This window comes from Odontomachus brunneus, unplaced genomic scaffold (genome assembly GCF_010583005.1).
Source record: "Odontomachus brunneus isolate Ranch 3 - 2012 unplaced genomic scaffold, Obru_v1 Obru_scaffold_005, whole genome shotgun sequence".
NCBI classification, from domain to species: domain Eukaryota; kingdom Metazoa; phylum Arthropoda; class Insecta; order Hymenoptera; family Formicidae; genus Odontomachus; species Odontomachus brunneus.
Window position 1 is genome coordinate 1,380,474 of NW_022639455.1, and position 13,496 is coordinate 1,393,969.

General features: G+C 44.5%; 1 protein-coding gene across 2 annotated transcripts in view; it reads right to left on the minus strand.

Annotated features, from left to right (window-relative positions):
• LOC116849065 (myocyte-specific enhancer factor 2) overlaps positions 1-13,496 on the minus strand; it is a 112,630-nt gene that overhangs the window by 38,573 nt on the left and 60,561 nt on the right. The gene's annotated exons all lie outside the window — the stretch shown is intronic.

Here is a 13,496-nt window from a genome sequence, read left to right on the forward strand (position 1 = left end):
CTCTCTCTCTCTCTCTCTCTCTCTCTCTCTCTCTCTCTCCGCCTGCTTCACCTTCGCCGTGAATCACTCGCGAAAGGGCGTACGATTATTTATAGGGGCGTGCAGGTTAATAACGTGTCGCGGCGTGTCGTGAATTATTCTTAGGTCGTCGTGCGTGCATGCGTGCGTGCATGCGTACGTGCGCGAGTACGCCCGCTGCTCCGTCCGTCCGTCCGTCGCGCGCGCGGTTAGATAGGTTAGCTTTTATCCACGACGTGGTCGCGGGGACTAGATGCGTTGACTAGATGCACGGCAAGGGAGCGTCTTTCTTAAAATATACTTTTCACGCGTGACGACAGCGACGACGACGACGACGACGACGACGACCAGCGAAGCGAAGACAGCGGCGACGGAGGCTCCGACGGCGTAACACGCGCGGACGGCACTGCTTCTCCTCTACGCTGCCAGAGAGTATTCAAATTTAGACACGCGTCGTCTCTCCACGGCGGCGAGTGCTGCCCTGGCGCACACACAGCGACGACGACGGTGGCGGCGGTGGCGGCGGTGGCGGCGGTGGCGACGGCGGTAGCCGCTTGCGGTGAGCTTGCCGTGAGGACGGTTAAAAAACCGGGGCGGTCGCGCGCGCTTCGACCAGTTCGCCCCGAGTTCGCGGTCGAGCCTGAAATAAAGATTTGAGGAAGTCGCGCTGAGAACCGAGCGAGAGAGTGTGCGTACCGTACGCGCGTGCGAGCGAGCGAGACGGGTGGAGGAGTAGCGCGCGCGCGGGAGTAAGAAGAGAGACAAGGACAGAGAGGGAGAGAGAAAGAGAGAAGCGACGTGAGCAAACGAGCGAGTGAGAAGGGGAAACGAGTCGCCTCGGTTAAGCAGTCGTGTACCAGTCGGTCCACCTCGCCTCTGAAGTTCGCCTCGGCGAGTCGAGATACGTCGCCGCGTCGTGCCCGCTCATTGGTCGATAACGCCGCCGACGTCAGCGGCTGCCGGCCAATCGCGTCGCGCGGCGCTCGCGCGCCATCTCGCGTCGTGCGTTACTGGCTCGTCGCTGGCTTGGCGTGTAGCCGCGTCCTTCTCGCGCTCACCGCGCGCCGTCGCGTGTCCTCGCAGCTGGTCAGCGCGGCGCGGCGCGTGCGCAACACGCCGGTTTGCATTGGCGGACGGAGCCGAGCTCCGCGCGCGAGACTGATCCGAAGTTCCGATGAGCGCGCGCGACCAGAAATTTGCCAGCACGTAAAAGTTAATTTTTCGTTCGTTCTCTGCCGGCGCGTCGACCGATCACGGTGAGATCTTTTTCAATCTGATCGACAGTCGATCTCAGTGATCGCTCTTCGATACGGTCTGGCTTCGTGCGAAGCTTTCGTATGATATGCACGATCGTGCGAAGAATAGAAGATTCATAAGAGAGAAAAAAATGCGAGATACGTGTGTACGCGAGATGTGTATGTAGGTATAATAATGTCTATGCTCGAATGCTCCCAAGCGCGAAGATGTTTGTTGCGTCAGGTAGCGACAGACTTGTCCTTTTGCTTTCGTATGTTCAATTTTTCACACGTACACTCTCACACACTCGCTCGGGCTGTTAAACTGTCAGATATATTTCTAAATCGTGTCGCTCGAATATTTATATACAACGGCTCTGATCTGAAAATATCCGGAACTGGAGAGGCATTATCGACGCCTCCGGTGCGCCTCTGATACGCGGGAGTCACGTTGATAGACGATGAACAATCCGAGATTCCGGACAGTCATCTCGGCTGTAATTTGCAACCTTGCAGTGGCATACGTGTCACACGATCATTAAGACGCCTCGCGGCGTGCAGGTTTACGTGGCTTCGCGGTAAAAGAGAAGAAAACGAAGGAACGCGTGCTACAGGCTTTGCATATCGCGAAAAAAAGGTGATTATGAAACAAAGTTAACAGCAAGATTGCCAATCTCGTCGCTATGGTAGGAGAGATAGAAAGAGAACGCGCATACATGTGATAATATACGCGATAGAGACGAAGAAAATGAGAGACGAATAAATACAGAGAAAGACAGACAGAGACAGACAGAGAGAGAAAGAAGAAGACAGAGAGAAAAAGAGACAGAAAGAGAGGCAGAGACACAGCACAGAGAAAGAGAGACAAACAGACAGAGAGACAGAAAGACAGAGAGAGAGAGAGAGAGAGAGAGAGAGAGAGAGAGAGAGAGAGAGAGAGAGAGAGAGAGAGAGAGACAGAGAGAGAGAGAAGGATGACAAATATACTTAAGCGCGTGCATTGGCGTCAATGCGCGATTTGGCCGGCGTGAGAGGCCGCATGTTTACGCAAAAGTAACATATTTACATTTTATTAATATTTCGCCCGCCACAAATAGCGGCGGTATGGTTCAAGAATCGACCTAAGTTTTATACAGAGTTACCGCATTATAAAGTGTGTACGCCCGAGTCGACGAAAATAACAATTGTGTTATAGACTGGCCGCGCGCAAACGCGGCAAACTAAACTCACACGCGGTTGCATTATGCATGTGAACGATTCTATTTAAGGCGTTATGCCACATTCATACGTTCGATCTCTGCGTAATTTTTAGGAAGGCGCTCTTTCTCCCCTCCCTTCTTTTTTTTCTTTTCTTCTTCGTCTCCAACGGATACGCGAATCTCGGCGAATCGATCGCGACGTGAGGTTACGAGCGCGCATTCGGGACACGACCCGTGATTTGCGACAAATTCGATTTTCACCCGACTTTATACTCGTCCTTAGCCGTCGTGTAGTCAGTCACGCGCGTTGCGTGAAATACATACGAAAGTCAAGAAATCACGAACCAACAGAAAATTTTACTTCACATCCGAATCCGACTGTCTATCGCGTTACCAAAATTTTTGTCTCTGCGAGTTACTAATATCGTGAGGTTGAGTTAAAAAATTAACATCCCTCTGCAATTTTTCCCCAGAGAAGTCGTGATTACTGTACAATCAGTGGCAGGAGGATCGCGTCTTTTGCTGCAATGTACTTTAGAAGCTATCTGGTACTCAAAAAAAGAAATTTGTCTTCTGAGGATCGTTAAAGAATACATTCTTCTGTTGCGTAATACAGATACATTGCGAAACTCGCTGAAGAGAGTATAGCAACTTATCTGCCATTGATTATCGCCTCGTAATTGTCCGTAGAATAGATGGAGCAACATTTACGAATCTAAAGAAAGCGCGCACGAACTTTCGTGAAGAATACAATCCCTCGTTTTCTAGGGAGAAAAGGGAAAGAGAAAAACTGTTAAGACATAAAATGGCGAGAACGCGCGAGATCCTCCGACGATCCGATGACAAGAGGAGCGAGGAGTGCGCGCGTGATACGATCTAAAATCGCTCGTTGACAGAATTTTCGAAGCTGCGACCGACATCCAAAACCAATGTCCCGATTTCCACCGGATGCATCCGAAATTGACGTCGATTTGCTAAGGCGATATCGAGTATTGCGGTTGCATGTCAGTCGAGTCGCCGACACTCGCCGGTCCATCTATCGACGGTGGACGGCCGATAGCACGGGTTAGATGTTGAATCCGTTCTGACAAATATATAAATTCTCAAAATATCCGTATGTGCGACCGTTTCCGCGAATATATCTCTCACGATACGCTATTAGTATTTTCGAATCGCTCACGCGACAGCCGGAGAATAGCGAGATATTTCTTTAATCCGTCACTTTTCTTCTCTTATTGAAATAGAGCGGTGTAAGGGCAAAAAATCTCCCCTTACAATTGATTGATGTCATAATAGATCTTATAATAGATGTTATCATTTTTTTTAAGGTTTAGCGACGAAATGAAATCCCGTCATATATGTCACACTGGCCCTTATTTTGAACTCTCTTTTATTGATAAAAATATCTTTAAAGGTGGTTTATAAACTTTCCAATTGTCTATCACTTTTAGAGATATTTTCACCGATAAAAAACTTGAGAATAAGGGCGAGATCGTTTCTATTTTTCCAAATGTGTTAACTCTTTCCATTCTTAATCAACTATTCTTTGTCCTATCTGAAAATCTCTCTTCCAATTTTACACGAATAATATCTTCCACTCAATAAACAAATACTAAAAAAATTATTTGTAGAATAAAAAGTTTGTTCATAGAAATAAACTTCACATCCCACATATAAATTTTTAAGTATTTTTTCTCACACTGAGAAAAATGTTTGGTATTTGTAACTATAATCGCACAATGAAAGATTTAATAGTTAAGAGATAAGAGATTGTTGGCACTAAAAGTAACTATAATTTCGGTAACATTAACCATATTTTTCCTTTCAGTGCACGAGAAAGATTTACACGTTAAAACATTCAACCCCCTGCTCATCTCACGTCGATTTCCAACAAGCCTAAATAGATATTACGATCAATCGTCGATACTACGTAAATCGACTTTATCGTTTATGCGGAACGCACTTCGGAACGTATCCGCCGTCCAATAAGAAGGCTTCTTTTCCGCGTATTCAAAATCAAATGCCGCCATTGGGCATCGGTTGCGCCACGAGATGTGTCCGATAAGAGCTGCGTTCAAGCCGTTCCGCACTTGTAGCGCGGGCGAGAATATTCCGAGTTATGGCGCCGAAAAAGCGCGACGCGTGGCTGCGGCGGCAGCGCGAGATCGCCGGTGATCGCCATGAGGTAAGCGCGAGTTTGACGGGGCCTAGAGAGAGCTTAGGCCGCGATCGCGCACAACTGTTGCACCGGATCGTTGAGGAGACAGGCGGAGAGGAAGCGCCGTCGTACTCGCGTCGGATATGCTGGTCGACGTGCCAGGAACTCGCTCGCGCGTGCACGGGTCCGCGCTGTCGATATTTAACGAATTATCGCCGGTACAGGGTAAATATAAATCTACTCCAGGTCGGATCGTCATGTATTATGCATGAGCTGCAATGTAGCTGTCCCCCCACAGAGGTCGGATAACCTAACCTAAACCGGTGGAGGAGAAGCGGAGTGTTCAATATGTCCTGGCCTATCGATCTCCGGCCGAGCGAGCGCGAGAAGACACGAGAAACGGAAGGCGGATAAGTAATTAATAAGGCCTAAAATCGGCCCGGATCACGTCGACGACGATCATTCGCGCCCAGGTACACACACGAGAGAGAGAGAGAGAGAGAGAGAGAGAGAGAGAGAGAGAGAGAGAGAGGGTGATACGCCGTGGTGTACGTTGCGCATAGCTACCAATAAGGTTAGTGTAGACAGATTAATTATACGAGCGAATTCGATGTTTGGTTTGTTGAATTTTGTAGTATATAAGTTCGAGATAGATAAGCAAATATCCGTTGCATGTACGTCGCAAAGACGCCGAAATATCAGCGAAGAATGGAACGGTGGTAGAAAATTGCACTAATATTTTGTAAAGTTACTGAGAAAAAATATTCGACAATTTTTTGCGTAAAGTCACTGAGAAAAAATATTCGATAATTTATTCGCAAGATATAAGATCTATTTCTGCAAGATATAGCATTTATTCCTGTGAAATAAAGCTTGTTTCTGCGAATAAACTTGATATCCTACAAATAAGCTTTCAAGTGTTTGTTTCTCAGTGTAACATACACATCCATGGATCGGCGTGATAACCTTTACGTGTAGTGCAACTAGGTTATTAGGATTTCCTGATCGTACGCGCAATATCTATATATTATTTATTGATTATTCAAAAAAGCGAGGGCGATGTGTCAAAGCGATAATCTGTCACTGTGAGGACTTTAAACGTCGTAATCCAAAAAGAAATGTGTTCAATCGGAAGAACAAAATTCTAATGGCAATTATACAAGCAACAACTAAAGTACCAACGTAAAAATGCCAATTCCCGGACACGTACTTGAACATTCTTGGCATGTTGTTTTGGCTTTTAAATACGAATATTTAAATTTTAAAAGATATTGTAAAGGACGAAAAAGATCTTTTAAAATGTGTTTTAATCTTAGAGTCGTGTAGTTTTTTTATATAAAAAAATTTGTTGATGAATATTTAAACTTTCAACATAAAGAAATATATATATATATATATATATATATATATATATATATATATATATATATATTGTATATACACATGTATTTTATATTAAAATATTCTTGTTTAAAAACCAAAACAATACAAGAATGTACATGATGAAGTACGTCTGGAAATGGCACGAGTTTTGTATGTAGAATCAATGTGTAGAATTTAATAAACTATATATTGTTCTCGTAATTATTCAGCGCGGTAGTTGCAATAATTACAAAATAGTTTATTAAACCATGTGCACATTGATACTACATATAAAATTCATATGACTGTCACCTATGTAATTACCATCAACATATATTCTTCTCCCGAGTCGACAGTTAGAAATGACTAATAACTCAATTATACCGCATACTAAGGCTATTCTGCCGGTCTGCGTGCTAATACACGTACAACTAAATTCGCCGCGTCGCCAGCGACCCATAAATCATCGCCTCTATGCCGTTATCGGGATATTTCCGAGAGAGCCCTTTCGAAAAAGAAGAAGGAAAATTATACTCAGATCGAATTAATTCGTGCGCTATCGAAGAGAAATGTCAAGATTGGTCACGAGCGCGGTAGTTTTCCCGTCTTATCTTTATCCGAATGATATCCACAGCGCGACCCTAAAATTATTTACTCAAAGTTGAAACACGAAGGAAAATATCAAAGAGCCAACAGCAGATAATTCACGTCCCTCTCCCTCCCTCTTTCTCTCTCCCTCTTTTTCTCTTCGTCATATAATTTCGTTTATTGCGATCTCCGTCACGGGAATTGATACCTCGCCGGACAAGCCGAGGATCGCGACGAGTCCCTCCGCCTCTCGAATCGTCCACGTGTCACCAAGTGCGCGATCGTATTCGGCGTACGGCTGCCGCCGTTGGAGTGCGCCTTCAGTATTTTCCCGGCGCAAAAATTCCGGCTACAATCCAGCAAAATTCATTGCGCAATGGCGGCGAGTTCCAAGGCTGTGTGCGCGCCGGATAAACCGAGACGCCGCGTGTGTGCCTCTCGGCCGTGTGCACGTGTACGAGAGAACGTCACACACACACGGAGAGAATATTGAAAAATAACGTCAAGCCGGCGGCGCGCGGACGAACAGGGATATTTAATTAAGCGGCATAAGTTATGCATGGCCTCCGTGCGAGATAGAGCGGAGCAACGTGCGCGCGCGCGCGCGTGCGCCGAGACGCCGGATGGGATCGACTGGCGCGCGCACTTAAACCGCGCACAGGTTACACGTCCGCGGAAAATACACCTATCCATTCAGTTGGATTTGACAAATTAAGAGGGAAGCGCGAGAATAATGGATCGAGCGAGAACTCGGTTATGAGGCATATTCGAGAGGGGAGAGAATCGCGCGAAAAGTATAACGTGTTCCTTCTGCTCGTGTCGCGCCGCGAGAGACCCGATATAGCATCTCCCCGATCGACCATTCTTTCGTGTCGGATTTTATGAGAGTGTGGCGTTACATTATTTTAGCGAGGGCATTACTATTTCGACGTGGCCACTGTTCGGCACGTCGCTCGCGAACGAAAGAACAGAGCGTTGGCCGGTTTACCTCGCCATCGTCGCATCGTCTGTCTATCCTAGCTATCTTGTCCCCCTCAAAAATCCGATCTCGTGAAACTAAAATTACACGCCGCGGTCGAAATTGATTTGCCACGGTATGCATACATGCATGCTGCTGGATCGAACGCGCGGGTAATTTTGACGGTGGCGCGTCAATAAGAGCACTCGAAAATTTCACGAGGGCTGCATTTCTCGCGACTCTCGTCGTTGTCGTTGTCGTCGTAGATGTCGCTGCGCACTCATAATCGACGTGTTTCTAAAATTCGCGGCCTGCGCCTGCATAGTTAATATTATTAATTGCGCACTCATTTTCCTCCGTTTTCTGTCTCTTATATCTCACTATTAGATAGACTGATGTACATAAATTTTGCAGCTACTTTAATTACATTAAATCACGGAACCCAGCAACGTTCAGTCCCCTTTGATTGATCAGATTGCACTCATATTGATCAAATGGAAGGGCGAGATAGAAATACGGAATAGATACGACAGAAATTTGTTTGTCCCAAACAATATGTCATGTTAAATGTGATATATGAAAATCTGAGTGTAACTTTTAGTAAATTTGTTACCACATTGATATACCAAAAATCTACATTATTACATAATATGTATTTAATAACCAATTCATTGGGGTACATCTGCTTCATAAATGCAATTAGAAGAATTTTTAAGTTTCTATCATCGATTATCTCACGACGCGATAGTCACGAAAGTCTATCTGGGTGAAGGAAAAATATTTGGCGCTTATAACAATAATGGCACAGTGAATTAATTATAGTCTCGAAAGATTCACTTCTACCATAGAAGACGCTGCAGTGCTATCGATAATAACTTTATCTGTATATCATTGCTACTACCGTTTTCTAAAAAACACAAGAACAACAAAAAATATGATTAGCACCGAGATAATTTTATAGTCGCATTTCGTGGCAAAATTAATAATCTTTTCTTTCGATGTAAGATTCTGGAGTCGTAAGATAATAACGTAGGTAGTTGGTGAGCGTCAGTGAGAAATTGCAAAAATGGAACGCTAACCCCGAGCGGGAAAGGTTACGTAAGCTCTATTTTTTGCGCGTCTATTATATTAAATATAATCCCACCTGTCCACAGAATTGTGTGACGTCTCGTTACCTCAAAGAAGCAAAGATGATCGTTTTGTCATTCGTAATCTCGTTAATTGCTATCTTGATTTTCGCATCGCAACGGCCGATTCATCGCAAATAAGCAATCTCGATACATGATGCATGCGCTTCTTAATTCCGCTACATTTCGCTCGTCCGCCGTTGGATAATTTGCCCTAATAAATGCTCTTCATAATCTCTCTCCCTTGCCCTCTCTCTCCCCCTTTCTCCCTCGGCCGCTCTTACTCTCTCGCTTGTAACTCGAGCCTTTTTCTCGGTCACACAGCCGACAGTGCCAAATGACCGCGTAGAAAAAGCCGAGATAATGGGTGCGAGGGGGATGCCGAGAGGGGCGCAGAGGGTGTGCAGCTTAGAAAAGGGAAAATCGGAAGAGAAAGCGAACGAGGGGGTGAAAAGGAGAGAAAGCGAGGAAACGGGTAAGAGACGAGCAGGCGATACCTTAGCACTGTAAAAGGGATGCTGGGCCCTCGTGATCTCCTTTTGCTCGACGGTGCGAAGGAAAAACAATGAACGTAACAAATACCTTCCGACCGACGGGATCGATAACAATATCGGGGCAATATGGTATAGTCGCATCCCTCTCGCTATTCCCACCCCTGAGCCCCGCTATCTGACGTCCCTTCTCTCTCTCTCTTTCTTTCTTTCTCTCTTTCTCTCTCCCTTCCTCTCTCTCCCTCCTTGCTTCTATCTCTTTCTCGCGCGCACACATACGAACATCTCTCTCTCTCTCTCTCTCTCTCTCTCTCTGTTCCTCTCTTCCTTTTTCTCTTTCTCCGTCTCTCGCGCTCTCCCACCATCGAACTCGCACGGCAGCGGCAACCAACGGCAGCAATGATATTAAATTCTTCAGGAAAATCTAGGAAAGTCCATCTTCATTATCGGATGAACCGCGCTTAACCGTGTGACCTGGTCGAAGTCGGGCGTCGAATCGAAAATAGCAGCGCATCGAAAATGATGGGGAGCGAGACAGTTCGCGAAACGAAAATAGACGTTGGACAACGGAGTTCTTGAAAGCCGAGGCTGCAAAACAATTATCCTTCGCGCGCGATCGTCATTTCGCGTCAGGATCGATCCCGACCGACGTGTCGTGCCGATAGTAACTGTGACATTATCAATTAACGCTTATACTTTGACGGGATAATCTGCCATTCGGCTATAACGAGTCGCCGTGTACGCGTAAGTGGGCGATAACGCGAGCGCGGATGAATTTTGAGATTCAATACGGCTCTCTCGAATAATTTCCACCGTCGAATTGTACAATCATTGTAACATATCTATCCGGGAAATAATAGAATTGAGAGAACTCGCGGGTCTCGCGTGTTGTCGGCGTCAACGGAATAATAAGAGGAATCCTCGCGATATCGTCTCACTCGAGATATTCCGACGTGAATTAAACACGCGATAAGTATAGAATTGTCTGTCTTACAAGCCGAGATCTTTAAGCCCGAGCTCGATCATAAAAATAATCCGCTCGTGATAGTCGATTCCTTCCTGCCTCAGGAAGGAAGAAGTCGATCTATCGTTGTTTGCGTCACGAGCGATCTGTACGACGCACAGGCGGCGTTGTTAATGTCTCCTGGTTCCGGTCCAGGCGTTTTCAGGTCGAATATCATCCGGACGCGACGCGTCCCGAACGTCCGACCGCGCGAAATCTATCGAAACTGCGACTGGAGAGCATCGGTTACATCGTGTGTGTATAGTCGGCGGACAAGAAGAGATTGCAACATCTTCTCACCCTCCAACGAGGTCCAGGCGAAAATTACACGTCGTTCGTAACACGTCGAGGGGAGAAGTGCTGCAATCCTCTCGCCGACGACTGTGAGGAAAAACGTTTGATATTTACGACTATAATTGCGTAATAGAACAATAATTACAGTCAAGAGATTCATCTTTGTTTTATATATCGCTACGATATTATTTTCTCTCACGGAGAAAATTTTATAATAAAAATTACTGTAAGATTTTTGGTAATTAAGAAACAGAGCGATATTCAGAGCAGTTTACTCTATCCTTTTGTTTCGTGTGTGCTTATATTTTAGGAATTGAAACGTGCTATTAAAACACTTATTATGTTTTTAACAAAATTTACTATATTCCTAAAACTTGGTCGTGTTCTTTGCTTCTTGTTGCTTTCTCTTTATCTCTTTCCAACTCAAGCCTTAAGCTTGATCTACAATATGTTCTTTGCTTCCTGTTTTTTTCTCTTTATCTTTTTCTTACTCAAACCTTAAGCTTGAAGCTAAAAAAAAGACAGAAGAAATAGAACGCAAAGAGCATATTGTAGATCAAGCTTTAAGACAGAAAAAGACAGAGAACAAGAAATAGGAAAAAAAGAACACATTGCAGATTAAGACCTCATTGCTTTACACCTCACTGACAGTTTATTTCCAGTTTATTAAAAACATAGTAAAATTGAAAAGAAAATTGATATGAAAAAAAAATATAATATTCTCTCCGTGTATATAATGATAACTTCATTTGCATACTGTTATTGCTGCTTTCAAAGCATTTGCATATTGTCAAAGCAACAAAAATATATGAATCACTGCTCTGAAAAAAAATATTAAAGAAATAAAAAATATTTATTCGGTGAGTATAGACTAGTAATATATTTATTAAATACTAATATATATGAAATATATTTTTTTGCATAAGAAAATATACACTGAGAAAAATACCTCAGTTATCAGAATAAAAGCTTGCTGTTTGATGATCGTTAGAGAAACAGATCGAACAGCTACCATTGCAAATCATTTCTCATTATTTGTCATTTTAACAAACATTCATTGCCTAAAGTATAAATCTCTTTTGTCCTTGTCTATTTCGGATAGTTTAGTTATGTCTCCGTTATAAAAACGTTGTTTAGAGTGGCAAATTGAAAGTAATAAACCATTTGATTGCATTTCATTTGTTAACCCATATTGATAAACCATTCGTCGTGTCAAAAATTAGCAAAACTTTTTCTCTCAGTGTACATTTTCTTAAAACCTCTGCTTCTCATGAAAACAATCGTTTATTCTACTCAGATAAGGGAATTTAGATTTAAATAAATATGTTATTAGCACCAACCGAATAAGTATTATTTGTTTTTTAGATATTTTTCCTTTCAATGCGAAAGTGACTATAACTTACAGCAAGATTAGAAACTTTTTATCATAGTGTAGGCCCGGGAGTCGCGTGAGATAACCGTGAATCAGCGATGCCACGTTCGAAATCGACCCGAAATAATCCCGTTAACAATAGAAACACGAGCACACATACACAGCTCAGGGAAAAATCGGGAAGAAACATACTAAAATTACTGTAGTCTTGCTAATCTCGACAGCCACAGTTATCGCAAATGTATCACGTCTTCCCGATATACTTCGAAGCTACCTGAGACCGCTGATGTATCCTTGATGAGAAACGGATCCACCGCGCGGGTAACTCAATGAAGCGTAATTTTTCAACAGCCGTGCGGGCACCGTCACCAACCGTGGGATATTTCTATGAAGATATTTCGAGAAAACAGATTATAAGCCGAGCGAATAAGCGTATACGAATAAGGATAATTGCTTAAATCCGGCAGCGGATGTGGCGCGCGATACACGCGAAATGTCACAATGCTTACATTCCGCGCCGTACACTCGAGACGACAAATCGACGAGTTGCCGAGAATACTTGTCGATGTGGACAAATACGCTGAACGGAACGAAACTCATTACTCTCAAGACTTTGGTCTAAAAACGAACGTGCGAGGAAAAATGTCAATGTGGATAGTATACGACGAATGGGAAAATGGATGGAATTTCCGTGGCGAGATATCTCCTCTAACATGTAAAGTGCACGTACAATACGAAAAAAAGTGTTCTAATTTTTAGCCCAATCGTTAGCCTTTTTCACCTTCAAAAACAAAATTTCGAACCAAAGTTTAATTTATAATTCAATCAATTACTAATTTTTAATCAAAATTAGTTCACAATTCCCATGTCACAGCCTGTCGAGCAGACACGATTTCTATTCAATTTCACTCGATTGCAGTTCACGCAAAGAAAATCTCTAACTTTGAGAGACTCGGTTCTTTCTGTCTAATTTAGTCTCAGTCTACATACCGCGATAAACGAAGTCTCAATTAAAACCCAGCTCGACGAAATCGCGAGGATCACCGCGACTTAACCGCGATTTCCGATACGTTCGAGGGACTCCACATTTTTTTCTTCTCTTTTCTCTCTACTCTTTTTCGACTGATTCGCCATTCGTCGAGCTAGAAATTCCCCAGCGACTTCTCGCAAATCCCGTGAGTCACCGTGCACGAGTGTCTTCGGTGTTCGCGGTGCATAGTCGCGTGAGAGTCGTCCAAAGGACGAAAGAGAGTTCGAACGGGTTAAAGGCCGGGAGGAAAAGCGCTCTCTCTTTTCGACGCTTCTCCCTAGACGCGGTGTCTGTCACGCGGCTCTCCTCCTTCCGCAGGAAGGCAAAGAAACTTTGACTTCCCGCGATAAGTAGTTGGAGCCTACGGGAGGTTTGCGCTGAACGAAAATACCAGGTGGCGACCATACCTCGCGGCCCCCGGTCCGAGCAACGCCGGTTACTAACGACTCTATCTCTCCCTCTCCTCCTCCCCCCTTTCCCGGGCACCCGCGCCCGCGACACTCCGCCGAGTCAAGACGGGCGTCTGTTGCTATACCGGATATCCGTTCACCCTGCCTGCCGCCGCCTCGACATCCAAGGGACATCTTGCTCCTTACGCAGGCAGAGAAAGAAAGAGAGAGAGAGAGAGAGAGAGAGAGAGAGAGAGAGAGAGAGAGAGAGA